Below are 27,437 nucleotides of genomic sequence, written 5' to 3' on the forward strand. Positions count from 1 at the left end.
GTGTTCTTACAAGTGGGTAACTATGAATTAGTTCTATTATGGCTGACCCTTTTTGAAACAATAGATTATTTGCATTATAATGCTGCAAACATCAAGATCACAGAAATATTTTGTTATCTATATTTCATTTATTATTTTTCTTTCCTTGTTGGGAACAATGACTTTAACAGCAGTATACCTCAGTGGTTTGTTTTATTATCCATGTACTAAGAGTCTGTAAAACTGTTTGAAAATCCCTCAAAATTCAACTAATTATTCTGTTTTTTTGTCGTTGTTTTTTTTTTTTTTTAGGCCAAGTTTTGAGTTTTCTTGCATTATGTATTTAACTATTGTTCTATATACGTGATGATTTTGCTGTAGGAACCAGCAGAATATACTGTATTAATATCTTAATGACCCATTAGGCTGCCTAAACTGCAATGTCCGCTAGCTGTTGGTAGCTCAGGAGGAAAGTCATTGGCAGTCTGTTTGAATCATATCAGACTATTTTAAGTAAGTGTTGATGATCGTGATCATGGTAGTAGTGGTATACCTTGAACCCAGTGAACAGATCATATAGAGCTTGTTTAGACTACCCAATCTTCTGTCTGTGATTGTAAGCTGTTATGAAGGAGCTGCTCGCATATAGAGCTATAATCTAATCCAACATGTAATAGGAAATAACCTCCGTGACCTCTGAATCATTTGTGATTAAAACATTCATCCAAGGGAGCTTAAACCAACAATAGCTATTACAAAGAGAAATGAACCGTACCACCGTTAAGGCAAAGCAGGGTTGTTTTATCAGTGGTCTTTGTAGTACAATGTTGGCTTATTTCCTACAAAATTTGTCTGGAGTTGATAAGGCGCATTAAGTCGTTCCTTGGCTGATTAGAAACAGATGTCCTAAGATGGCTAATGCCAAAGACTATTGCTGGTTTATCAGTTACTGTCACGGCCACCCTGGATCTGTTGATTAGCCAAAAAAATGCCAAACTTCTGAGGTAATTGGTCTGTGCTTCACAAACCATGCAAATTATCAACCTGTTGCTATGGCGACGACTGAAAACAAATGACACAGGGTTAGTCTTTTTCGATAAAAGTCGAAACAATGTCAGATTTAGTGGTGGACATTCTTTTAATTTCTTGTGTGTGTTTTTTTTACCCTGGTTTTGATTATTGTGTTGTCAGAATTCCCAAAGGAGCTCAATGTTTCTAAGGGTTTTAATCAGAGCAACCTGTCGGGCCTATATGTTACTTAAACCTGCCACCAAATTGCAACTTATCAAATTTTATTCTCTGACTGTTCAGCTCTTTGTCCCCGTGCATTAATGCCATAATCAGAAACATTGTGCCGAATTTACAGCTTTCTGTTTTCTGTTAACTCCCGGTGGCATGATTTAATAACAAGGTAAACAATATTTAAAACCGTAACTTTCTGAAGATTGGTTTTTTTTTTGTGCAGATATTGTTTAAGAGAAAAATACAGGAAACCAAATTAAGGCTGGTTCACCTTTTTATGCGAATGAAATGTTTCCTAGGTTACTGATTTATGAAACTAACATGTACATTAGGAGGTAAAACAAAGCAAATTGTACCATTTCTCAGCACCAAAAGTACCATTTTTGGAGATATGTAGGTTAAATTTTCCAGTTATGTGTAGAAATGGCAGAAAAATCGATGACTATTTTGTTGCAGAATTACCTGAACGGTCATTCGGTCATTCAAAGGCATATTTTTTGTCAGCGTCATATTTGTTACATGACAAGTCATGTAGGATATAATTTACATATATGAATATGCATGGATGCATTTACCCCAGAGATGATCCTGGTGTGGGATAGTTGGTAGGTTATTTCAAACTCCCTATGTCACCCTACTGTAGGCTCATGTAGTACTGCTTCCCTGAGATTTAAGCCGCCTTTTCAATTTGATCATCGTTTTTACATAGTTACTCATAGTCTTTTTTACATAGTTGCTCGTAGTCAACTCACAGTTGTATAATTGCACAATTGCATAGTCACTCATTGTCATTTTACATAGTTACTTGTAGTCATTCACAGTTGTATGATTGCATAATCACTCATAGTCGTGTTAACATAGTTACTTGTAGTCACTCACAGTTGTATAATTGCACAGTTGCATAGTCACTCATAGTCATTTTACATAGTTACTTGTAGTCATTCACAGTTGTATGATTGCATAGTCACTCATAGTCGTGTTAACATAGTTACTTGTAGTCACTCACAGTTGTATAATTGCACAATTGCATAGTCACTCATAGTCATTTTACATAGTTACTTGTAGTCATTCACAGTTGTATGATTGCATAGTCACTCATAGTCGTGCACATAGTTGCTCGTAGTCACTAATTGTTGTATAATTGCACAATTGCATAGTCACTCATAGTTGTTGTACTGAGTAACTTGTAGTCATTCACAGTTGTATGATTGCATAGTCACTCATAGTCGTGTTAACATAGTTACTTGTAGTCACTCACAGTTGTATAATTGCACAGTTACATAGTCACTCAGTCGTTTTTACATAGTTGCTTGTAGTCACACACAGTTGAATATATATTATATGTTATACTATATATGTTATATTAGCTGCTTTAAGTTCATTGTAACATAGGTAAACTGAGGGTGTAGTTTAGATTTATGCTCCTCAAGGTCACAAATCCAAATCCTTTTCTTCATTATGTTCGTTTTTCTTTTCTTTAAAATCTCCTTCACTGGCAAGCCAAAAAGAGAGAAAAGACAGTACATATTACTTACCTTTGTTTAGAAGTTTATTAGATGACAATACAAATCGCAATCTCTTATTAAAATGTGGAAAACACGAGCAGTGGTTAATTATATGCTGGCAATACAGTTGATTACCTCTTCAGACAATTTTAGTGTCAGTGAAGAGAAATATATGGCATGGTATTATTAGGCCTTACTGATTACTAAAGGACTTGATTGCTTTTCAATTAATTTTGCTCAGTTCTGTTTTATACATTATATCCACTGTCATTTACAGCCCATGAAAAACAAACAGGGGCGAGGATCTACACAAATACACAACTGCAAAGGTTGTTTTGTGTTTTTTAATGTTAACATATAGGCAGGCTCGAGTACATTCAAATCCGCAATATTAAAAGTCAATATTACCTCAGTTGTAGCATTCACCTATTGTTTTCCATATCGAGTTGTCGTATTCAGTCACAAACTCGCAATGATTAATACTTTTGTCAACCTGGCGAGCTAATAACAAAAGTCGTGAAAATTGTTTGCGATGGCATCGGAAACAACAACAAGAAATGGCAGGGTGATCATAAATAGATTTTGATTTTTCATTGTCGAGAGGCAGACCTCGTACGTTATTGTTTGCCTGGCAGTATGGTTTGTTTAATGCATTGTGTGATGATGAGCTTCGCTTGTGTTTTGTATTGCTGACTTTGCTAACTAATTACATGAACAGTCTCTTATTCACATCTTGTCCCGACCATTCAATTCATCATCCGCATCCATTATTTGTTTACAACCTCTGATGAGATCTCTCTCTCTCTCTCTTTTTTCCATCTCCGTACGTCTGTTTTGCTTCTCTAAGCAGTATAGCAGATGCTATATTTTTGTGTGAATACTTTTCGATTCTACTACTGTAGTACAATAGGCAAACACTATAGGTTACTACTACTACACATTAGGCCAATACGCTACAGATTTGCACCTCAGAAAGACCCCAAAAATACTTTGGGAATTTCTGGTGTTTTTGCAAACGATGAACAGGGAAAGGTGGACTCCATACAACATTATTGGGGGGGGGGGGGGGGAGGGAGGCCATATGATGAGATCATTTTTGGTTATGATGGCCTAAATATGACTGCATTCACACCACTGCATTCAATGTGGTGTTTTCAAATCACATCAGTAATTGTAAGGTGGTCCATTAACTGTGTTTATATTATGATGCTCCTCAACTGACTTCAAGTGCAAATTGTTAAAAGGTCCTCTCTTGTGTAAGAGGAAACTGACTACTCTATTGGTGAACACATTTTCAGCAGCTCACCTTGTATGTTAATATGTTAATACAACTTCATCCCCATGAAAAACTCTTTGAACATTAGGTTTTGGACCAGTTAACTTTCTTGTAGATAATAGACTTTGCCTCTCCTGTATTGTTACATTTTTGTCTTCTTGTTTTGTTTTTTGCAGACAACAACATGCATCATGGCCAAAAGTATGTGAAACTTGCTGAGAAAAGATGTCGAACATTTTTCTTATAAGGTGAGCAATAATATTCAGTTTAATGTTGTTGCAATTATAGTTCAATCAAACAGTTGACATATGACCCTGCATCAGCTTGCATTAATTATCTCTTTATTGAACTGATAGTTATCGACTCGCATTGGCATGAAACTTCTGACTAGGACTTGAAACTCTCTGTAAATTTGCTCGACTTCTCTCTTCTGAAAGGCAAGTCACAAGTCTTAGTTATCATGAGAGCATATTAAACCTGGCAAGGAAGTTGAGCAGCCTGGTCTTGGCTAACTGTAAAGTGCACATAGCTCCTTGAATTTACCGTCCTAGGGCAAAAAAACGGTGTATTCTAAATGTAGCTAATTGCTTGTTAATTTCGGAGAGCATATTCGAGGCTCATTGTTCTTCGTTAGAGATCTGCAATTAAACAAAAAGAAACAAATGCAGGCTAATTGTGAGGAAAAGTTGTTCCCAAATATGGACGCGAGCAAAGAAGTTCAATTTTCTCTGTCCAGGAGCTCTTGAAGTTTTCAAGACAAGTTTGATTTTGAAACTCGCTGATACTTGTAGGGAAGTCCAGATGGCAAAGGTTACCAGGAGATCAAAAGAACGGGTATAATTCACAGTAATGGGATATCATGTAGTGGTTATCAGAGGTCAGGTGAGGGGGAATGAAAAATTTGTGCAGGTGTGGGAGAGGGTGATAGGAGAGGTACATCATAATGTGAAGAATGAAGATACAATTTTGTATATAAAAGGAAAGATACATGAAAGCATATCATCACAACCATTTCACCAAGTACATAATAGGCCTAGTTATTTTATTAGTCTTCGTCAGTTAGTGAAGAATCAACACTTCCTTTATTAGGGAAGCTATCTACAGAGTGCTAAATCTCTGTCCCCACCAGGCTTGAAACCCTGCCAAGGTGTAATATACTTTTCAGAGGAGAATTGGACACATTCAACAATGGTCCCAACAGCATCTTTTGTTTTCAGGTCTACTGATGTGCCTCTTTGAAGTGCTTCTTATTGTTCCTGTGAATAAAAGGCTTCTCGCCTTTTCCGAACACAATGTTGACACTGGTTAATTGTATAGACTATTGTCCATATACATCTGGCAGTTAAGAAGTTCCCACAGACGGGACAATGTATGGTCTGGATGGTAATGCACACACATGATGATATATCTCAAGTTGTACACAACTTGGAGACTGAGGGATTCAATACTGTTGTGTTAGAATAATGACCACAGACCGAGGGATACAATACTGTTGTGTTAGAATAATGACCACAGACCGAGGGAAACAATACTGTTGTGTTAGAATAATGACCCCAGACCGAGGGAAACATAGTGTTGTGTTATAATAATGACCGCAGTCAGGAAAACAATAGCGTTGTGTTAGAATAATGACCACAGACAGAGGAAAACAATAGCGTTGTGTTAGAATAATGACCACAGACCGAGGGATACAATAGTGTTGTGTAAAAATAATGACCACAGACCGAGGGAAACAATAGTGTTGTGTTAGAATCATGACCGCAGACCAAGGGAAACAATAGTGTTGTGTTAGAATAATGACCGAGGAAAACAATAGTGTTGTGTTACAATAATGACCACAGACAGAGGGATACAATACTGTTGTGTTAGAATAATGACCACAGACCGAGGGATACAATAGTGTTGTGTTAGAATAATGACCACAGACCAAGGGAAACAGTAGTGTTGTGTTAGAATAATGACCACAGACTGAGGAAAACAATAGCGTTGTGTTAGAATAATGACCACAGACAGAGGAAAACAATAGCGTTGTGTTAGAATAATGACCACAGATCGAGGGATACAATAGTAATGTGTAAAAATAATGACCACAGACCGAGGGAAACAATAGCGTTGTGTTAGAATAATGACCACAGACAGAGGAAAACAATAGCGTTGTGTTAGATTAATGACCACAGACTGATGGAAACAATAGCGTTGTGTTAGAATAATGACCACAGACCGAGGGAAACAATAGTGTTGTGTTAGAATAATGACCACAGACCAAGGGATACAATAGTGTTGTGTTAGAATAATGACCACAGACCGAGGGAAACAATAGTGTTGTGTTAGAATAATGACCACAGACCGAGGGAAACAATAGTGTTGTGTTAGAATAATGACCGCAGACCGAGGGAGATAATAGTGTTGTGTTAGAACAATGACCACAGACCGAGGGGAACAATAGGGTTGTGTTAGAATACTGACTGCACATGGCCATAAACTTTGTATTTGAATGAATTGTTTGGGAGATAAATCCAAAGCCTGAAATGTTACTTCCTTCAAACAATATTGCCTACAGCTGTAGCAGTCACTAGCAGGGCATCTCCTGATTAATGTGGTCTTGTTTCTCCTATGAGTTTCAGTAAGCAGATCACTTTGAGAGGAATTCAAAATTCATATTCAGGATTTTGCCATATATGAGAAAAATAGGAGGAATACAAAATATCAGACACTCAACAAAAATGAAAGGCAGGGATGCAACACTGCTTTAAGAGAGTACGAAATGTCGCTTTGATAGTTCATAGTATGCATTGTACTTTCATTGAAATACGAATAAGTTCCCGAATCAGAATCGAATAATGTGAACTGTTTTGAAATGGAGAAGAAGGCTTTGCAAAGTGCAAACCAGTGATGGCGAGGAAAGTTAACTCTATCGTCATTCACGTTTGACTTTTTTCCTATTTTTTTCTCTCTTATTTATTTGTTGTTTTCCTTCTCATTTCTTTGTCCTTGGAGCAATCCATTTTGCTTCACGAGGATGACAATGTCTTATGGTTTCACATTAAGGTTATCTGCCTACATTGATCACTCTCCCTTATGTAGCAGCCTGTAGCAACACAATGATTTACTCGCGCTTGTCAATTTTACAGTCACCCTGTACTTTACACTCTCTCATGGACATGTTTCTCTTTACAAATTCACGTCAGTCACAGGAGAGCTATATTAAGTTTTTTTTTTTTTTTCTATATTTTTTTTTTTTTTATGCTTTGCCCATTAATCAAGTGTAGCCAATATTCCTTTCTGCCTTTAATCACTCTATGACATGAGCAACTCATTTCATATCACCCAACACCTCTATCACTGTTTGCTGTGTGCATGACAAAACTGCTTCAGTCTTCATTCAAGGTGCTTTCAGTAATTAGAGACATAGGCCTCTTATTTATTTTCGTTGTTTTTTCTCCCTGAAACCAAAAAATTGAACTCAATTATATATTACAAACACCTCCTATAGTTAGTAATTAAGGCAGAGTGCACACGGCCTGCCCGTACTGAATAATAGGAGTGAACCGGGCACTTTCTTTACTTGGTCTGCAAACAGTCTTAATATTTGTAGTAATTGGAATGAATCAGGACAATTGGTAAGGCTGCAAGGTAAAGGTTGCTAATGGCATAATTATGCTGCAGCTTTTTTTCATATATGCAGAGGGAAAAGCAATTAACGATGCTCTCAACACAAGCCTTTCAATGTATACAGGATTGTGCAAAGTTTAATCAAGAATATTGCTTAGTATTACTCATTAACACAAGAGTCGTGTTCTTAAGACTCGTATAAGTACAGTATAAGTACAGTCACATAGGGAGGTATTGTCACTGATAGCATCATCATCAGTTCTAGTTTACTTTTCATGGTCTTTATCATATTTACACCAACAAATCGTTATCAATGTTTCAGGGGAAAGACAAGATATTTCGCTTTCATAATAAAAACAAGAGTTTGTTTTCGAACTCTTCAAAAAGGAAAAACAGTCGAATTTTTTGATGAATGAGAGGGGAAAACAAAACAGGTTTTTTTCTTATTTATTATTTTGGAAGAAAGATGATGTAGGAATCGATTAAAAACCATGCGAATTGCCTATTTAATATTGTTCGTTTCGAGGGTGTATATCTATTCGATCGGTGGAAGTGAAGGTTACCTGCTCATTGTTTAACTACTTTGAAGAGGGCTTTGAATGAATTTTCATTAGACGGTCGACGTTAAGACTAAAAGTTATATCGAAAATCAGACAATGCAACAATCCCATTTCTGTGGTACACAATTATGAAGGACAGAGATCCGAGTCCGAAGAAACTAATATCATCTTTAATTTCCCAATATCGAAAATCTGGCATTGATAAGCGAAAGTTTTGTAATCTCACAGATTTCGGTCAGTGACTGCTTGAAGTTTGAGATGTCGTCAGTAAATGTTGGAAGCTTGGTTATCAGCAGAAAGGCAGAATAAAAAAGGTGAAAACGGGGTGGAAATGATAAAATAATGAAAAGAACTGTGATGTTTGATTCCATTCATTTATCTTCCTCTGGAAAGGGAAAATAGTCACTTAATGTGAACACGATTGATTTGAAAATTTTCCAAGAGATTAATACTTTGTAGTATGGCTTATCTCTCAGTGCAGTGGTCATTGGCAAAGCCCTCAAAAATGCTAGAATTTGATATGCTAGAATTAATTTTCCCTCACAGGGGAGATCCGTCTAATTTAACCTTCTTCATTGTCTGGGAATTGTGGAGAATAGTGAGAATACACATGAAAAGAATGAACAGTTTATACTAGTAACTTGTGATAGATTATTATGGAACTAAAAATTTGGGGTCAATATTGATGACCTTTAAACCTTACCGAGAGCAGCTGGATGTGCCATACTATTATAACCAACCATCCTCCCACTATTGCTCTACTAGGTAGGTCTGAAACCATTCATCGTAATGTGCCTTTTACAGCAGTATCTCTGCAAAGGTTTAGTTCGTTGAGAAATTCTGTTACTAGGTTCCAAAGATATGTCAGCACTCTTAAGCCTAGGTAGAGGATACTTGCATGAATTCAGATTAACCCAAACCTAGTCATTAATACAGGTTAAACACTGTCTTGAACTTCTGTAAGAAACCATGACCATTGTTCCAAGCAGAAGTCCCCATGCATGTATTGCTACATTCAGAGTTCAAGACTCATTTCATACTCACATGGAACTAATTCAAGTATTGTCGCAGATAGAAATATTCACAGTCAGTAACAACTGTACAGAAGGACACATTGAAACAGATCAGATGTGAGCATAGCATAATGCAGTTTGATCGGTAGACCCTCCCCTCATACCCAGTTCACCTCCCCCCCTCTCCTCTCTCTTTCTCTATTGATCAATTCCTGTGCCAATGCATCTGATTATTTACAAAGCAAGGAGTAGAGGAGGGAGGGTTCAAATGTTTTGACCCTCTTCTTTCAATATGAGGCAACCACTGATCCAATTGTTTATTCCATATCAAGCATTTTCATGATTAAAACACTCTTCTTCCAAATGTCCCACCTAGAAATTCACTCGTCGCCGTGGTAACATGTCAGAAGTCTTTGTCAGATTAATCCAGTACTTTGTTTGTCGTCATCGTTCCTTAACATTATATTTGTCATAGATCCTTGCAAATGTTTGTAAATCAGCGATCATTTGCTTTGACGTAAACTGGTTTATGCCCATCCCCCTCAGCTGACATTTGATCCCGTAATTTTTGGCGCTTTTCTCTTTTTTCTCGACTGGTGCAACATTTTATGCGGTATAAGCTTAATTGAACGGTGTCATATCGTAAAATATAGTAGGAGTTTGATGTTTTATTAAACCATCAATTTTCATTTGTAACTGAATTTTTTTCTTTTTTTTTTAAAAAAAGGATTAATTTCCTCTTATGGACCAACCAATGCTCTGGTAAAACACTGAAAATCCAAAACAGAAGGTGATATACCCCACGAGACGGGAGGAAAGAAAATTGATTGGCAGAACAGGAGGATATATTTTTAGAAATAATCTTACTTTTGATGGAAATAATAAAGTTGGTGGCTTAATTTGACGATTATTATGATTACATTTCTAAGTTATATCTGAGTAACAAAGCCGAATGGCTGAAGAAGTCAAAGCAGTACTCTCTAAACAATAGTGGATATTCAAAATTGATTTGAAGGAAATTTTTCGGAATAAATTTGCAGTAGTTGAAAATGCATCCTGTCATATAACTTAATAAGTTTACACAATATGCAGTATGTAATGGATTCATTACATACATGTGGAGGTCCTTTAGAGTTAGGTTTTACTACTGTGGTATGAACTAAATAATCCAACTTATCAACAATACTTCGAATATATCCAGTGGAAGTTACTACTCTAACACCAGTCACATGACATTTTCTAGAGTATCAAGTCCTTCTTTCTAGTACCCATTACTAACTTGAAAGAATCGCTTTCGGCACATATATTGACTTTGATATGTTATAGAATGTTACAAAACCACTGTTATCATTCCACGTGGTATTTCTAAAAAAGTTATATTTCTGAGCAATGCTCGCTCCTTTTGAAAAGGTCATATTGATCATTAATCAGTGACTGGACTATATATAGTTTGATATTGATAATTAATCAATGACTGGTCTATATATAGTCTGATATTGATCATCAATCAATGACTGGACTACATATAGTCCGATATTGATCATTAATAAGTGACTGGACTATATATAATCTGATATTTATCATTAATCAGTGACTGGTCTATATATAGTCTGATATTGATCATTAACCAATGAATGGACTATATATAGTCTGATATTGATCATTAACCAATGAATGGACAATATACAATCTGATATTGATCATCAATCAATGACTGGACTACATATAGTCCAATATTGATCATTAATAAGTGACTGGACTATATATAATCTGATATTTATCATTAATCAGTGACTGGTCTATATATAGTTTGATATTGATCATTAATCAATGACTGGTCTATATATAGTCTGATATTGATCATTAACCAATGAATGGACTATATATAGTCTGATATTGATCATTAACCAATGAATGGACAATATATAATCTGATATTGGTCATGAATTAGTGTCTGAACTATATATAGTCTGATATTGATCACTAATCAATGACTAGACTATATATAATCTCATATTGGTCATTAATCAATGGCTGGACTATATATAGTCTGATAGTGGTCAATAATCAAAGACTGGACTATATATAGTCTGAAATTGATCATTAATCAATGATTGGACTATTTTTTCTGATATTGGTCATTTATCGCTGACTGGACCATATGTAGTCTGATTCACAGACCATTTAGGTCAGTTTCTCAGTAAACATAACACTTTCATAGACACAGAAGACATGTGTTAGCAAGTGTGTTACAATTTGGCAAGGACAAAGGGTGTTGAATGTCACCTAACGGTGCTCTGACATTGTTTGTTTCGAAGTTCAAAGAACATATTTTCTGAGTTATTAGAATTTATAAATCAATTGATTAACATTTACACCTGAACTGAGAAGAGCCAAGGCCGTTATTATTTTAGCTGTAAAGCAACATTCCAGAGGTGAAGCAAATTTTAGGGTTGAATATTTTGAACACCGGAATAACTTCTAGTAAACTGTTCTTTCTTCTTGGACTGGAACATATTTAGACTGAAATTCTACCTAATGTCATCCCTTGAATCTAAAATATGATGTGAAATAACATTCATTACACTATTTGATGACAGAAAACATTTCAAATTTATTTGTGTAAATGCAATCATATCTAGCCAGCAGAATAGTTCTTTTGAAAATGCAGTGGTGCATAGTTCTTCTTCTCTGTTGCCGTTATCACCACCTTCTCTGACGGTGTTTCCACTAGGCTTGGACCTATATTGCTCTGTAGTGTACAAGTGGATGTCACCTACCTCACATAGCTTGTACCTACTTGTGTACCAATTACATTGCGTGGCGTAGAACTAATGATTGCAGATTCCAAAATTAAAGCCGTCCAATTCTGTACTCTTAAGTCAACGATTGATGGTGCTAAAAGCTCAAAGCATTTGCAAGACATCAGACACTATACAAGTCACAGTGATCAATTGACAGTAAGGAAATCTTACCCAAAATGATGATAGGGTATTATCCGACTGAATGTTTTCTCCCCTCTCCCCAACCCCCATCACACCTCATGCCACCCCACCCCCTCTCTTTGCAGATGCCACTGGCTGGAACCATTACACTCCACTTATATTGTTTCTGTCTGTCTTGGAACGTATCTTTTTTTTGGTCTTTCGTCATTTTGGCTGGATGCAAAATTAATTTCCTCCTTCCAATGAGCTGATCTCAGGAGGATGCATCTTTTTAGGACATAATATCTGTGAGAAGTTTTTGAGGTATTTTGAAGATGATCTGCAAGGCAGTCTTCTGGGGTATTTAAAATAAAAGAGTCAGCGATACCGGTAATGAATCACACATTTGTTAATTACAGTCTTGTCTGTTCAGCCAGTCAATAATATGAATACAGGGGATAAGTTGTAACAGCATCAATGTCGTGTGTGTTCCCGATTCGATCCCCGGCCATCAATATCACCCATAGTGCTGTAAAATGAGATTATAATTAACCATTTCAAACCTGAGAAGTTAATAGCCATCCTGTACTGAAATATGAACTGGAGTAGGGAGATGATTAGCCGGCCAAGGCTCTCACTAAATACTTCATGTACCATTACTCCCGCAGCAGAGAACTTCTCAAGTACTCTGTAATGTCTACCGGGAGGAGAACATCCAGGGAAAGGTCTTTAGCAGACATTAAATTACCGAGGGCTTGATTGAGTTACATAAGAGATGGCAAGGAGAAAAGATAAATGTACAGTGACAGGAGGCTTGGTAACCCGATCGGCAATGAACTTGGGAGTGGTAAGAGATGTCACAAAATGTTCTTAGAGTTCTTAGACAAGTAAAATGTACAGGGGGGAAGGGGGGAGGAAGGGAGGTGGGAGAGAAATGACCAGGGAAAGAGGTACAAACTTAATGAGGTATTGTGATTCATTCAGTAGGTAGTTTAGCTAGCAGTCAATCTGTGAAGAAGTCCTATCACAAAACGACACCAGTTAAATGATGTATATTGGTTAATCAGCAAAAGGTTGTCACCAGATTGATCTGGCCATCACAGAAAGTAGTATAACCTTTTCCAAAAATGCAAGGTGATAGCTGCTTGATGGTAGATGGAGAATGAGGGAAGGATTTAACAATTGTGGTGTGATTTAATTGAGAATGCAGGAGGTGTGCAGAGACAGGTGAGTAGCTTTATTGCTGGATCATATCATCAAGTAAGTTACAAGGCAAATATGACTTGGAAAAGCTTAACAGTACAGACCATAGTAGAATAAGAAATAGGCCAGATTTCTGAGCTGGATGTATAGTTAGTTACTATCTATAGTAATTTTCCCCTTTGGAATTCATTCACTCCTTCATGCTGGTGAAAGGGGCAATTCATTCAATCCTTCATGCATGGTCAATAAACTCCAAACACCCGAATAAAGACCAAAGAAAAGGAAATGTTCGTTTTGTAGACTTGAAACCTGCTGATATTTGGGGCAATGCAGGTGCGCTACTTATCCCTAGTTTATATCTGATTCACAGACATTTTTATTACAATGTTCGGTAGGCATCCACTCCTATGAAAAATTTCTTTTGAGTAGCAGATATGAGAAAGTAACTGGTAATTTATACCCAGTAGTTGACCAAAATCACAGATTCATCCTTGATTCTCATTTGCAATGTGGTCTAGGCTAGGTGCAACTGCTACTGTATGATGTGGTTGGCCTAAGCTAAGCCTAGGCTTGACCTCTAGGGTTTTAGCAGAATGTGGTAGGCCTAAGTTAAATGTTAATAATTGTTGTTACATAGATACAGACTCTCTTTCAGGCATCAGATGGGATGTGACAGTAATGCAACAAACAAATAAAAGCAAATAATATAAAGCTATATGTATGATAAAGCAAGACAAATTATGCTGCAAACATAAACCATTTGCATTAATTAGTTAAGCTGTATCCATACTGACATGATCAAAGTTAATAATGTGACTTCAAAATTGAAGAAAAATAAGCAGAGAAATTTGTGTTTGATGGCAAAGGCAGTAAAATTAGACACTTATTGCACTTTTTTGTCTTGTGTGACTTCAAGACAACATTCTGATCTACTTCTATAATGAAAATGCTCTTATCAGACGACATCGACGAAGACGATGGCTGTTAAGGGAAAGACAAAGGAAAATGTCAATTATTGCAAATGTACTTTAATGCTAACAAGGTAATTTCGCTACAGTCTGACAACTTGTTTCCTCTGTTGAGTGTGACAGCGCTCAAGTTTTAAAGACCTAATTAGTCATTAAGCCAAGAAAATCTTTCTCGGAGCTACGATCAGCATACTTATGCGAGTATGTTCGCTCCGCAGACTTCTTTTTTTTCGCTTTGAAATTACAAATGTCACAAAGAGAGTTAATAGTCGCGAGTCGAATCAGTTACGAGCGGAAAATAATTACCCGTCAGGATCTTCATCTTATTACTCCGCAAAGCTCCGCTCTTTTAAAGAGCTCAGAGCGAGCTTCATCATTTCCACGATTTTAATATGAAAGAATCATGAGCGAAAGAATAAGCCAAAATAAAAACAATAAAACAAAAAAAAATTGGTTTAATGAATTTTTTCTCTCAGAAGTGACAAAAACATTAAGGGCAAAAAGTCTCAACGAGAAGATAAGAAACTGTAATCAACAATTTATTGCTCTAATCCATCTCACAAATTGAAAAGTTATTTTCTTTAACTTTTTCCTTAGCTTCTCAGAAGTGATAACTTAAACAGACATTTGTAATTCAATCAGGATGGAATTTTGGCTATAATCCCAAGAAGTTGACACCAGTAAAGCTGTAGCTGTAATTTTTTTTTTCTTTTCACAAAAAAAAAAGGAAAAGTTGCATATTTGTCTCCCCTCTGTCTTTTATTTCTCACTAAGACCCCCCTTTTTTTTTCTTTTTCTTTTCTTTTTTCTTTTTAATATATATGTATATATACATACACATATATAAATTTACCGGAGGGCCTTTATGGGTATTATCAATCCCAAGTTGTTTTCATAAGAAGTACAAACCATTCTTTTGTCTAATGTGTATTTATGTGGAAGATTTTGTTTTTTTGTCTGAAAAAGCTCTTTTTTTCAAATAGCCTTTTTTACATATTTTCAGGCCTTTATAATTGGTTTGATTGATTGAATGAATGAAGACTATTGGTTGAAAATAAAACATGTCTGGAGGCAGTCGAGATTGGGAGGCTTATCTCGTTGAATTTAATATTCAAAGACAACAACTACCGTTGACGGAAGACAAAGGCTGTGGTTTACTCACCAACAGTTTGTAAAAGGACATCCTAAATGGGAAAGAATGAAGGAAAAAAGAAAAAAAAAAACAAGGACAGTTTTATTTTTTGTTCCAGAATATATTCCCTTCCTTTTTCCCAATTCTGATTATAAATTCAGTTTCTGTGGAAAGGGTATTATAAAAGCAAGTGAAAGGGAATAGTTTTGGTGTTTAAACAAACAGGAAGTTTAGATTTAGTGATGTGAGGTGTTTTTAATGGTGGAACGATGATGATAATGAAGTATAAAATGTTAATAAATTTGATTGCACATTGTGTTACTGTAGTTTTGGATGGTTGTGGGGTAGTACCACTCAGTGTATGATAAACATTACTTGTTACATTATATTGGAATAGGCAGAGTTGGGCTGTTTAGTATCGGTTTAAAGGCGATGTGTCGGCATGTACCTTCAGACTCCTGCATTAAAGTGTGTGCAGTGTATGGCATAGTGCTTGTTAGTGTGACCACTGAATATTTTTCCCCAAAACCAAACAGTTCAAACTTGATACAGGTACATCACTTAACCCTGTTTGATACAGTCACTCGGTCCGATGAGTTTCAGATAATTGTCTTTGTTATTTAAACAAGATGAAATATCTTGCATATAGCAATCTATAGCATAGCATGTGTAACTACCTTTAGCATATATAGGCAATCTATAGCATACAGCAACCTACAGCATGTACCACCTATAGCATATATAGCCACATATAGCATATGCATAGGCAAGCTATAGCATAGGGCCACCTACAGCATATAGCAACCTACATCATATAGCATAGCATAAAGCATAGCCACCTATAGCATAAGCATTCTATAGCATAGGGCAATCTACAGCATATAGTAGTCCATAGCATGTATAGCAATATGTGCAACCTATAACATGTCATATAGCAGCATGTACATATTATAAAATATACAAAGCATGGCAATCAATAGCATAGCAAATGAACCAAATCGTTACCAAAAGTCATTGAGTAAGCAATTAACCTGATTCTCCATTACCCATACTCGATACCAAATTACGTTGGATCCTAAACTATTTTAGCCCGGTAATATTGAAACTTTGTTACCTTTGACCTTTGGCATTTAACCTTCTTTCTTGAAAGATACTGGAGTCGTTTTGACGAATGGGTAAGACACATTTCTTACACTGTGTGATGGAACACACAGGAGAATGAATGATGATAGAACATACAGTACGTCTACCATTTATCTGTTTTAGCAGTCCGTTTACACTGTACAGATTAATTACTAGCAACCAGCTCGTTTTCATTTTGGTATAAGCTCCATTATGACTTACTTATGATTAGTATTGTGGTGGTAACTATAAATGTAAATTCCTTTGTTCCACTACTTCATTATAAAGGCCAGCCAAGTTGTATCCCCTCAACAGTAGTGGCAAGATCTGTCGATGATAGTCATCATTCGTGTGGTGTGGTTAATGCTATCACAATTTCATAAAAGAGTGGTTTTCGTTACTGCAGCAGATATTTGTGGTCTTCAGATTTAATGAGGTGTTTCTGCACAGGGAGGTCTCCATGTGTCTGCCCATATTAAGTCCTTTTGTTTCTGTTAAAATATTTCAAGATGTTTGCCTTTTCCGTTCAGTGCCGTTGAGCAATTAAATTATAGATTGAGAAATTAAATTGGAATATTTTTACCCCCCCCCCCCTTCACCATCCTCCCACACACACACAATATTTTAATGCTATAGATCTTCAGTTTATATCAAAGTACAAATAATACCCTTGAATAGTTCGGCAAAATCATGTTCCCATTTGTAAGATATTTGTATGGAGTAGTAGTATATATGTACTGTATTCGAAGGACTTGAGCAAGTCACCTGATTTTGTCGTTGGATTTGTGAAGTATCAGAAAAAGTAGGATCTCTTATTAAAAAACAAAGCCCTCTTGTCCCACATCTGTCAGCCTTAATTAAATAGACAAAGCTGGACAATGGAATAGGACCCTTGCATATCTGCATCGACCAACTCCTCCATATTCGGTAGCCGATAAATTCATGTTGTATCATTTAAACATTCGTCAGTTAAGGTTTTGAATGTGATAGTATTCCATGAAATTATATTCTATTAAAGGAACTTTAGGTCAAGTCAGTACTCTGGGAGTTAACCGGTACAGTTGTTGTACTTATTCCTGTCATTGTTGAATTAACTGTAAAGATAAGGTGACCTAAGGTATGCGGCAAGGATAGGTAATTAAAATCTATAATTATCACATAAGGAAATCCTTTATAGGCTTCATAAAACAGATAGAGGCTAGCCATTTTAATATAGCTTCAGTTACAATTGCATAAGTTTACAAAAACAGAAGGACTGATTGGGTAAATTGTTTAAACAATTAGAAGTTTAAAAAAAACTATTAAAAAAACCTTTAATGACCAAAATGTTTGAATATATATAAGACTGAGATTTATGAATATAACTGCCTCCACATTTAAGGCGCATTTAGTCAATAAAATTATTTCAAAGGGTCTTTCCCTGCCCATGGTCAGCCTCCGTGAATTATTCACAGATATTGATCAGTGCGAATAACAAGAGACTTACTATTATGTAAGACCTCTAAGATGAAGAGCTGCTCTTGGGAATAGTTGTACCAACTTAGGTGACCAATGTAGGTGACCATTGCTAGCATATTTGGGATCAGGAAAATGGCATTGATTTTAGGGTTGTTTGAATTTGATACCACTACTTTTGGCTAGATTGATTTCTTTCATATGGTGGTCTAAGGCAGAGTCCATCAACAACTAAATGATTTCCAGAATCATGCCTTGTTCCTCTCTCTCTCACTCATTCATCCTTCCATGTTGACATAAGGATGAGAAATTATTGTAAAACTTCAAACATAGAAAATGTGAACATTGTCTGTAAATGATCTTGTGGCAGTCATCTCATACATGGCTGAACTTCAAAAGATGCCTGCAGGCAGCAGCAGATTTTAATTGCACCCATTTGGGGGCTGGCCATCAACAGAGGTATAATAGAGAGCCATTTATGACAAACCACATGTGTACTACAGACCTGATACTGCTGTAACTGTCTCTGCTGTTCTCAACTACTGTGTGTGCCAACCATGCATTGAAGGAACTGACAAATTACAACCATTTAATACACTACTACTACTACTCACTACTCCCAAGATGTGGCAGTGGTGTGTGGGGAGGTCTTTGAATGCCTCATTTGATGACTATTCCAGACCTTAAGAGTTAATCATCTTAGGGTCAGCGGGGTCATGTGAAAGTATGCGCCAACCCGTTTGTTTTTATGGCATCTCCCAATTATACCTTCTACTACCTTCTGATTCGTGCCCCGCTGTGTTATCCCTGCAAAATCTCCTCAACTTCCCCTATGGCGCTTGGAAATTTCTTTGGAAAGAAAAGAATAATTTTGGCTGCTTTGTAATTAACCAACAGCTTTGGGGGAATGAAATTTGAGGATTAGGGACAGGTTTGATATAACAGGGTTTGATTGAGAACTGACTTTTCACAGTCTGCAAAATGAATTTATGGGAAAGGGTATAAATATATCTGTAGTTTTTTTTTTTTTTTTTTTTTTTTTTTCCAGAACAAAAAAATATATAAATATTTTTTTTGGTTGGAAATAATTCCCTGAAGGCAGATCATATATCATTGTAAAAGTACCAACGACCTGAACCTAATTTAAAGATGATTATTTGATTCGAGGTGATCTTCATTGATTTACATGCCAGGGGTGGCTAGAACCTCGTTGAGGGGTAGGTGTCTAGTGCAACACGAGATCCTATGTACACTTGTCCACTTGACATCCTCCTATATATACCCTACATGCTTCTTCCTCGTCGTCGTCGTAGTCGTCTCTGCCGTACATAATGAACTGATTAGCGACCTCTCTCTAGTCTTCATTCGCCATCCGTAACTAGTAATTACATTAAGTAACATTGCAGGGCAGCTGTTGTTGTGATCTGTACTGCTTTACTTAAAAGCAATGATGCGATCCATTAAGAACTATTTTTATGAGTTTCAGCAAATATTAATAGGTAATGGTTTCCATGCAGCATATTTTATGGAGGCCTCTCTTGGCTTTAGGGTCTACTACTCCAACGGCAAAGTTGTAAATTAGATTAACATTTTGAATGCAGAATGCTAGTCATTTGAATCGCCTGGTTGTTATGACATGCTGTGTATTTGTGTTTCATATGGAGGTATTTTTTTGTGTACATATGTCTGTGCTGGTGTAGTGTAGTAGTGAGCATCTTCTCAATATAATAAGAGGGAATCATGTCTATGGGAAACAATATGGGGATGGGCTGAATAAGTCAGGCAGCTTGCCAAGTTTTTTAAACCAAGTGCTGATTCTCTAATGAGTGAGTTTTGAGAAGACATAAATTAAATTCTTATATGCATACACTGTTATGGTCTATTTTGATTGTAAAAGTGTTTGTTAAGTGTCTTACTGTATATGCAATTTTTCATCGGCCACTGTACACAGAAGTCCAAAGAATCCAAAGGCATTTTGTGGAAGGCTTCATTGTTATTTACAGCTTTACATCAGGTTAGGAAAGAAAGCTTGTACAAATTTGGGATGTTGGTTAAAACGAGAGTGTTAAAATTGTTAAAACTTTTTTTTGGTTTTGTTGATGTTTTGGGAGAGGCAAACATAATTATCTCCTGGTTTGAAGGCACCTCCAGATGGTATCTGGTGATCGCAGGATATTGGGGGAGGTGGGGGGAGTGGGGGGTCATCTTTTCAGCGACGGATCTAGGATGACTCAAAGGAGGAGGTGTGGCAACTGAGGTCATTGAAACCAACCCTTATGTGGGGGGGGGGGGAGGGCTTGGTGATTTTTTTGTGAGGTAAAGTAAACTTCCTTGGGAGGTTGTCATGTGATGATTGTTAAGTCATGATGGGAGCTCAGTTATATTACAGATAAACCTAGTCATTATTCTGGACAAAATGCCTCAACTAATAGAAGCATAAAAACTAGAATTGCTTTAATTTAAAGTGATGATGAAGATGGCAACTACTTGCTAGAGAATGCTTGCAAAAAATTTGAGGTAAATATAAAAAAAAAAATTGTTGTGAAATAATTATATGAAGAGCAGCCATTTTTGGCATTTGAACACCAGGTTTTGCAGGAATTGTGGCGAATATATGTCGAGGGTGTTGTTCTCTGTACCATATTTGCCCAAGCCAACTACTAGAAACCCTCCCTAGATTTTGTTTTGCTGCAAATTAATGATTATTAATTAACAGCTTTGTACGATTGAAAACAGTTTTTATTTTTACTACCCAGATAAGATTGCAAGCCTCACCGAACACTGATTCAGATGCCAACCAATTGTCTGAATTATTTAAAATGAGGTCAGCTGATGATGATGAGCTTTGTCATGGATACCGAAAAAAATCTGCAGATTTTAGTGAATCTGCTGTATTCTCTTTATAGTTGTTGTTGTCCCATGGTTACGATGATTCACTTCATACATGGAATCAATAAAATATCCATTATCCAGTATGGGGTGTAAATTACTTAGTTCTAACAAATCATGGAATGCTGTAATGTTATAGCCGTCTGGGGATGTCATAGGTTTTCATCAGAATAAATATAATTAAGGTAATTATTCAAAACATGATCTGGTTGCCTTTATTTGTTTACCAAAAATTAGAGAATAATGATGAAAATATGCAAAGACAATAGCCCAAAAAAAATCATCAATTGCTGTGAAAATATTACGGTCATAAAGTTGGCCAGGCATAATTTTCTTGAAATCAGATGAAATAGTCCAGCACTCTCTACTTAGATGGTAGTATCCACATCAATTTCTTAGTTAGATTGATGAGCAGCCAGATGGTAGTATCCACATCAATTTCTAAGTTAGATTGAGGAGCAGCCATACAGTAGTATCCACATCAATTTCTTAGTTAGATTGAGGAGGAGCCAGATGGTAGTATCCACATCAATTTCTTAGTTAGATTGAGGAGCAGCCGTACTGTAGTATCCACATCAATTACTAAGTTAGATTGATAAGCAGCCATACAGTAGTATCCACATCAATTTCTTCATTAGATTGAGGAGCAGTCATACAGTAGTATCCACATCAATTTCTTAGTTAGATTGATGAGCAGCCAGATGGTAGTATCCACATCAATTTCTTAGTTAGATTGAGGAGCAGCCATACAGTAGTATCCACATCAATTTCTTAGTTAGATTGAGGAGGAGCCAGATGGTAGTATCCACATCAATTTCTTAGTTAGATTGAGGAGGAGCCAGATGGTAGTATTCACATCAATTTCTTCATTAGATTGAGGAGCAACCATATGGTAGTATCCACATCAGTTTCTTAGTTAGATTGAGGAGCAGCCATACAGTAGTATCCACATCAATTTCTTCATTAGATTGAGGAGCAGTCATACAGTAGTATCCACATCAATTTCTTAGTTAGATTGATGAGCAGCCAGATGGTAGTATCCACATCAATTTCTTAGTTAGATTGAGGAGCAGCCATATGGTTGTATCCACATCAATTTCTTAGTTAGATTGAGGAGGAGCCAGATAGTAGTATCCACATCAATTTCTTCATTAGATTGAGGAGCAACCATATGGTAGTATCCACATCAATTTCTTAGTTAGATTGAGGAGCAGCCATACAGTAGTATCCACATCAATTTCTTCATTAGATTGAGGAGCAGCCAGATGGTAGTATCCACATCAATTTCTTCTTTAGATTGAGGAGCAACCATATGGTAGTGTCCACATCAATTTCTTAGTTAGATTGAGGAGCAGCCAGATGGTAGTATCCACATCAATTTCTTCATTAGATTGAGGAGCAACCATATGGTAGTATCCACATCGATTTCTTAGTTAGATTGAGGAGCAGCCATACAGTAGTATCCACATCAATTTCTTCATTACATTGAGGAGCAGCCAGATGGTAGTATCCACATCAATTTCTTCTTTAGATTGAGGAGCAACCATATGGTAGTATCCACATCAATTTCTTAGTTAGATTGAGGAGCAGCCATATGGTAGTATCCACATCAATTTCTTAGTTAGATTGAGGAGCAGCCAAACAGTAGTATCCACATCAATTTCTTAGTTAGATTGAGGAGCATGCAGATGGTTGTATCCACATCAATTTCTTAGATTGAACAGCAGTCAGATGGTTGTATCTGATTGTATCAATTTAAGGAAGTTTTGGAGGTCATGAAATGTGTTTTTTATCCTACATTTCTGCAATGTTAGCTAGCTTAGGTTACTTTTGTGTCAGCCTGTTTATTAATAGACTTGACAACAGGTAAACAACATGGTGAGAAAAAAAAATTATTAAAAAGATTAAAATATTATTTAAAAGGGGAAAAAAAGGAATATTAAGGGATCTGGCTCTGTCAATCATTCTCTCAAAATAAAAATGAAATGCTGTAAAATATTTTGCTTTTAGATTTGGAAAAATAATTCTTAAACTGTAAGTGGGAAAGAGAAAAATCCATTGACTGAAAACGTTTAATCAATTGTGCTTTGCATATCCTGTTACCTGACTCATCTTTCCACAACATCAAGAAATACTTGCCTTTTAATATCAGTAGTTAATGTACATAAATGAAACGATATCAATCTGTGCCGCACACTAATCAATTAAAACATGTTGCCATTTGTGTCGTAAAAGTTGTATTACTGTAGCATCCACTTAAAAGACAAAAGTACATCTACACAATGAGCAAAAGATCAAACGTGTATCATGACATATAACGATTTCAAGTGATACCCGATAATGCAACGTACTTCGTCTGTTTTTGTAGGTAATTTTTCAATGTCTCATGATTAATAACAGGAAGTCGACTCTCTGTGTCATTTTCATTTTTTTTTTCATTTTTCTTTTTCTCCTAATCCGTATCTCGGTACTTTGCCCGAATTTTCTGTCGTATTTTATGTGCTCCACAGTCTAATTTTTTTCTCTTACATTTTGATTACGTTCCTCAGAGATCTTGTCCTATTAAATAAGAAAAATAAATACCTCAGCCTTATCTGATATCCAATTAGACCTGCCAAATTCCATTTGCACCAGACAGGGCTGTGCAAACATTTCATAATTTCAAGAGATGTGATATTTAATGAAGGTTAATTAAAATTTTCTGAGTCATATCGATAATGGAAACCATGAGAGATTTGGCCCAAGCCCTTGAGCATTAACGTACTTGCAAGGTTCTAATTAAGGTGTAGGGTTGTATTTAGCCACCAGAAAGTTCACAATAAACACTTCCAAAGATTTTTTTGGCTGATCACGAGGGGAGGTCATGAGCGCTGGTCGATATTTTTACGGCTGGCTCCTTAAGTTTTGTTCTTCATCTTCTTTCCTCTCTCTCTCTCTTTTTTTTTTTTCCAAATTTTAATTTGGAAGCGTTAATTAGAAGCAGATGCCATGAGCAACTTACAGAGTATGAATTAAGTACTTGAGGTTTGAAACAAGAGTTCTGAAATATATACAATGTGTATGGTATAAAGTACATGTGACAGAATGCATAAAACTTGTATACATGTGTACTGAGCTTAACAAACAGGTATGACTTTGCAGTGATATACTTGTGTGTTTCTCTGTTACTTCCCCATGGCATGGTAAAGTGTGGAAACTCCTCTTCTACCTTGGGGAAAACTTGTATACATGTGTACTGAGCTTAAGAAAGGTATGACTTTGTAGTGATATACTTGTGTGTTTCTCTGTTAACTCCCCATTGCATTGTAAAGTGTGGAAACTCCTCTTCTACCTTGGGAAAGGTTATACCCATTTCAAAGTTTAAATGACTATTTTTTTTTTCTCAAATATCAAATGGGTTCAAAAAGTCAAAACTTAAACATTTAAAAGCAGTATTAAAAGAAGATTAAATGAATTATTATTCTTCTTTACAAGGAGGTGTAGTCAATCCTGAGAGGTCAAACATACCACGTTTGGTTCATTTGTCTTTGTAAAAAGAACTGTACAATATATTGGTTGGATATATAGGGTGAATACGGTATGTTGTATTGATGGAAAGTATTCATATGTCGAATCACAGACCCATCGTTTTAGTGAACATTTGGAAGAAGTATCTAAGTACTTCAAACTTTCCTACTTCATATACACAGAGATACAACAGAACCTGTGGTGATAAAAATTGCAGTCTTCTGGTTTTGTTGGGGAAATGGCATAAACTAAACTCATCAAAAATACACAAACCAATAGTTAATGACTGAGCTTCGATCACCTGACATACAGCTTTCATTACAAAAACATTTTCTGCATAGCAAGCAACCCTTATTGTGGATTCTCAGTATACTCAAGCAGCCACACTATAAATATAACAATTGTGTATTTTAGTGGAGCAAAATATTCAAAATATACTGATGTATATGATATAATGTGTCTTGAAAGCTGGTTTCACTATACCTGAAATGTAAAGCCATTTCTGCAATATCAGCAAAAAGGAAGAGACATTTTCATGTTTCTTTAGCACCAGTAGCCAGTGCTGACGAGCTGCTCATTTAATTAGCTTTCGTACCTGAGTATTGGAACGACTTGCAAATACTTCAAAGCTGAATTCTTGTAAACAACAATATTTTGTTGTCATCCCGACATTCCCAGTGTATACTCATTAAGTTTTCCTTTGATAAGATGAAAACATATTGTAGTATGAAGCACAATTAACCATGGCAATAAGCTATCCTCTGTTGCATGGGAAGTTAATTGCATTTCAACAATTTTTTTTTCAAATAGCGAGGAGTGTTTTAATTTTCATGACAATTAAGCCTGTATTTGCTGGATAGGACTCTACTTCCCCTGACTCTTGCTGGTACTGACTGTGTAATGTGTTCCCTATTGTTTATATGCTGAAACACATGCCTGAATATCAGAATAATTTCAGCTAAAAAGCTCAAATGTTATGATTGTATTGGAAAAATTCATATAACAGTCATGCCTTGAGTTGCATGGATGCCAGGAGGAATGAAATACCAGGAGGAACCATTGTTGCCACCCCCCCCCCGCCTTCCCTCAATTCCACCCCCTGCTGAATGAGTTTTCAAATTTTTGTAACAGAGAACTATTTGCCATCCCTGTGTATTTTGAGTGCTATTCAATTATATAAGTCAGACAATATTTTTCTCTGAGGGTTAAGATGAATGAAGTGGGTAGACAGTATGACTGTATGGGTAGAAGCATGTATAGTGCAAGGTTTTGATATGGGTAAATACGGTGATTCTTTAAAATGTAATAAAAGCAAGTACTATATGTCATACGCATAAACTTGTGTACATTGCGGTATCTTCTACTGGTTCGTGTTATTCAGTTCACATTAAACGGGGCCGATATATATATATATATATATATATATACACACACACATATATATATGTATATATATATATACACATATATATATGTATGTATGTATATGTATGTATGTGTATGTATGTTTATAAATATATATATATATGTATATAAAAAAAGAGTGCTCACATAAGTAAGGCATACCCTCATCATACTGTTGCCGGAATAATGCACAGTCAAGTTGAATACAGTTTATAGTGACCTTGTTGGTTGTACAAGTTGAATAACAGGAATTATAAGTACTGAACATAGTTCACTATGAAGGATTTAATCACCCTCAGCTCAGAACAGGAAGTATACACTTTTATGTATCCCGTCTCGTTGAGAGAGGAAACCTAATTTTTTAATTGGTATTTTCTGGGGATCTGACTGTATAGCTGCTGTGCAAACAAGGCTGTCAGCATCCTGAGGAGCCATTGTAAATAGTTAAGGCAGACCCTATTGTAGCAATTAGGTTAAAGGGGACAGTTCACTGCGTTTTTGGGAGAGAAAACAAAGAGAGGGTCTCAGCTTTTATAGCTACAGACAATGAGGTTTAGTCTTTATGATTGCAGTAGGTTTGCTGAGTTGGGGATTTTCAATTTCTGTATAACACCTGTAAACAGTATGCTGTAACTCCTTACATGTACAGTAATTTGCTCTGAGCAGATCAAGTGGTTGGAAGCTCTATTCTATACTGGTTGTTTACATAGGTCCCTATTAATAATTGTCTGAGCTTATCAGTGCATCTTATTTAAACTATGAAAACTATCTTAAACATCCACAATCAAGGTGGATTGCATTGAAAAACACTCCCTTTTACTTTTGCATGACTGACTTTGACCGCAATAGTACTTAGTGGAAACACCATTTCATGCTATGTTTGATACTTACTTGCAACATGGAACATATTTTGAAAATATTGCTTTCCTACTCTGATATGCCCGAATGTAGAAATCTCTACAATTTCATCTTTTTTTGCAAGTGTCAAGCAGCTTTTAAATGGTTTCGCTCGATTCAATTATTTTGTTCTAAAGTGATGCCACAGTCTGTTAGTAAGGGTAATATTGAATCTTCTGTGGTATATTAACTGACAATAATGTGCAGAGACAGTGAAGCACATGATTATTGTGAGGACAATACCACCCACCATTAACATAAACTCAAGGTCTGTTGACAATGGATTTGGTTATGTCACATCTCTCTTGTTAATTTCCCTTGTTTTGTTTGGTTGGGCCTTCTTGCTATTTTGCAACCAGAATTTCATATTTGGTCATCAGCTAGGATTTAAAGGTGAATTGACCATTTTACCTCACCTTTTGTGCCACAGCATTCGTATAGTGCCTCGGTTCTATACAAAATGTAAGAAAAAGAAATTTTATCAAGAAAAGTTAAAAGCAGGGAAAGCTCCTTTAATGATTCTTTTGAAGTGATTGATCGTGCAACATGAGAGGCACCTGCAGGCATCTTGAAGAGCTGACTAGTAATTAGCTTTCATTAATTCATCCTGACTGAATACCAAGGAGTGATCTTGACCCAGAATGTGGCAGAGTCTGGGGGATTTTCAAACATTTTCTAGATGTCACTGATATGGGAGTACTTGTATTGAGTATCTTTGTTTGCCCAAAAAAACGAGGAAAAACGGAAAA

The 27,437-nt window shown here is 36.1% G+C and overlaps 1 protein-coding gene across 8 annotated transcripts in view; it reads left to right on the top strand.

Moving 5' to 3' along the window:
* LOC139965699 (zinc finger homeobox protein 3-like) overlaps positions 1-27,437 on the top strand; it is a 205,032-nt gene that overhangs the window by 160,822 nt on the left and 16,773 nt on the right. For all 8 annotated transcript variants that reach the window (XM_071968327.1, XM_071968329.1, XM_071968333.1 and 5 more), the window contains one exon: positions 4,179-4,250. The gene's annotated coding sequence lies outside the window, so the exon portion shown is untranslated. The remainder of the gene's footprint in view (positions 1-4,178; positions 4,251-27,437) is intronic.

This window comes from Apostichopus japonicus, chromosome 3 (genome assembly GCF_037975245.1).
Source record: "Apostichopus japonicus isolate 1M-3 chromosome 3, ASM3797524v1, whole genome shotgun sequence".
NCBI classification, from domain to species: Eukaryota; Metazoa; Echinodermata; class Holothuroidea; order Aspidochirotida; family Stichopodidae; genus Apostichopus; species Apostichopus japonicus.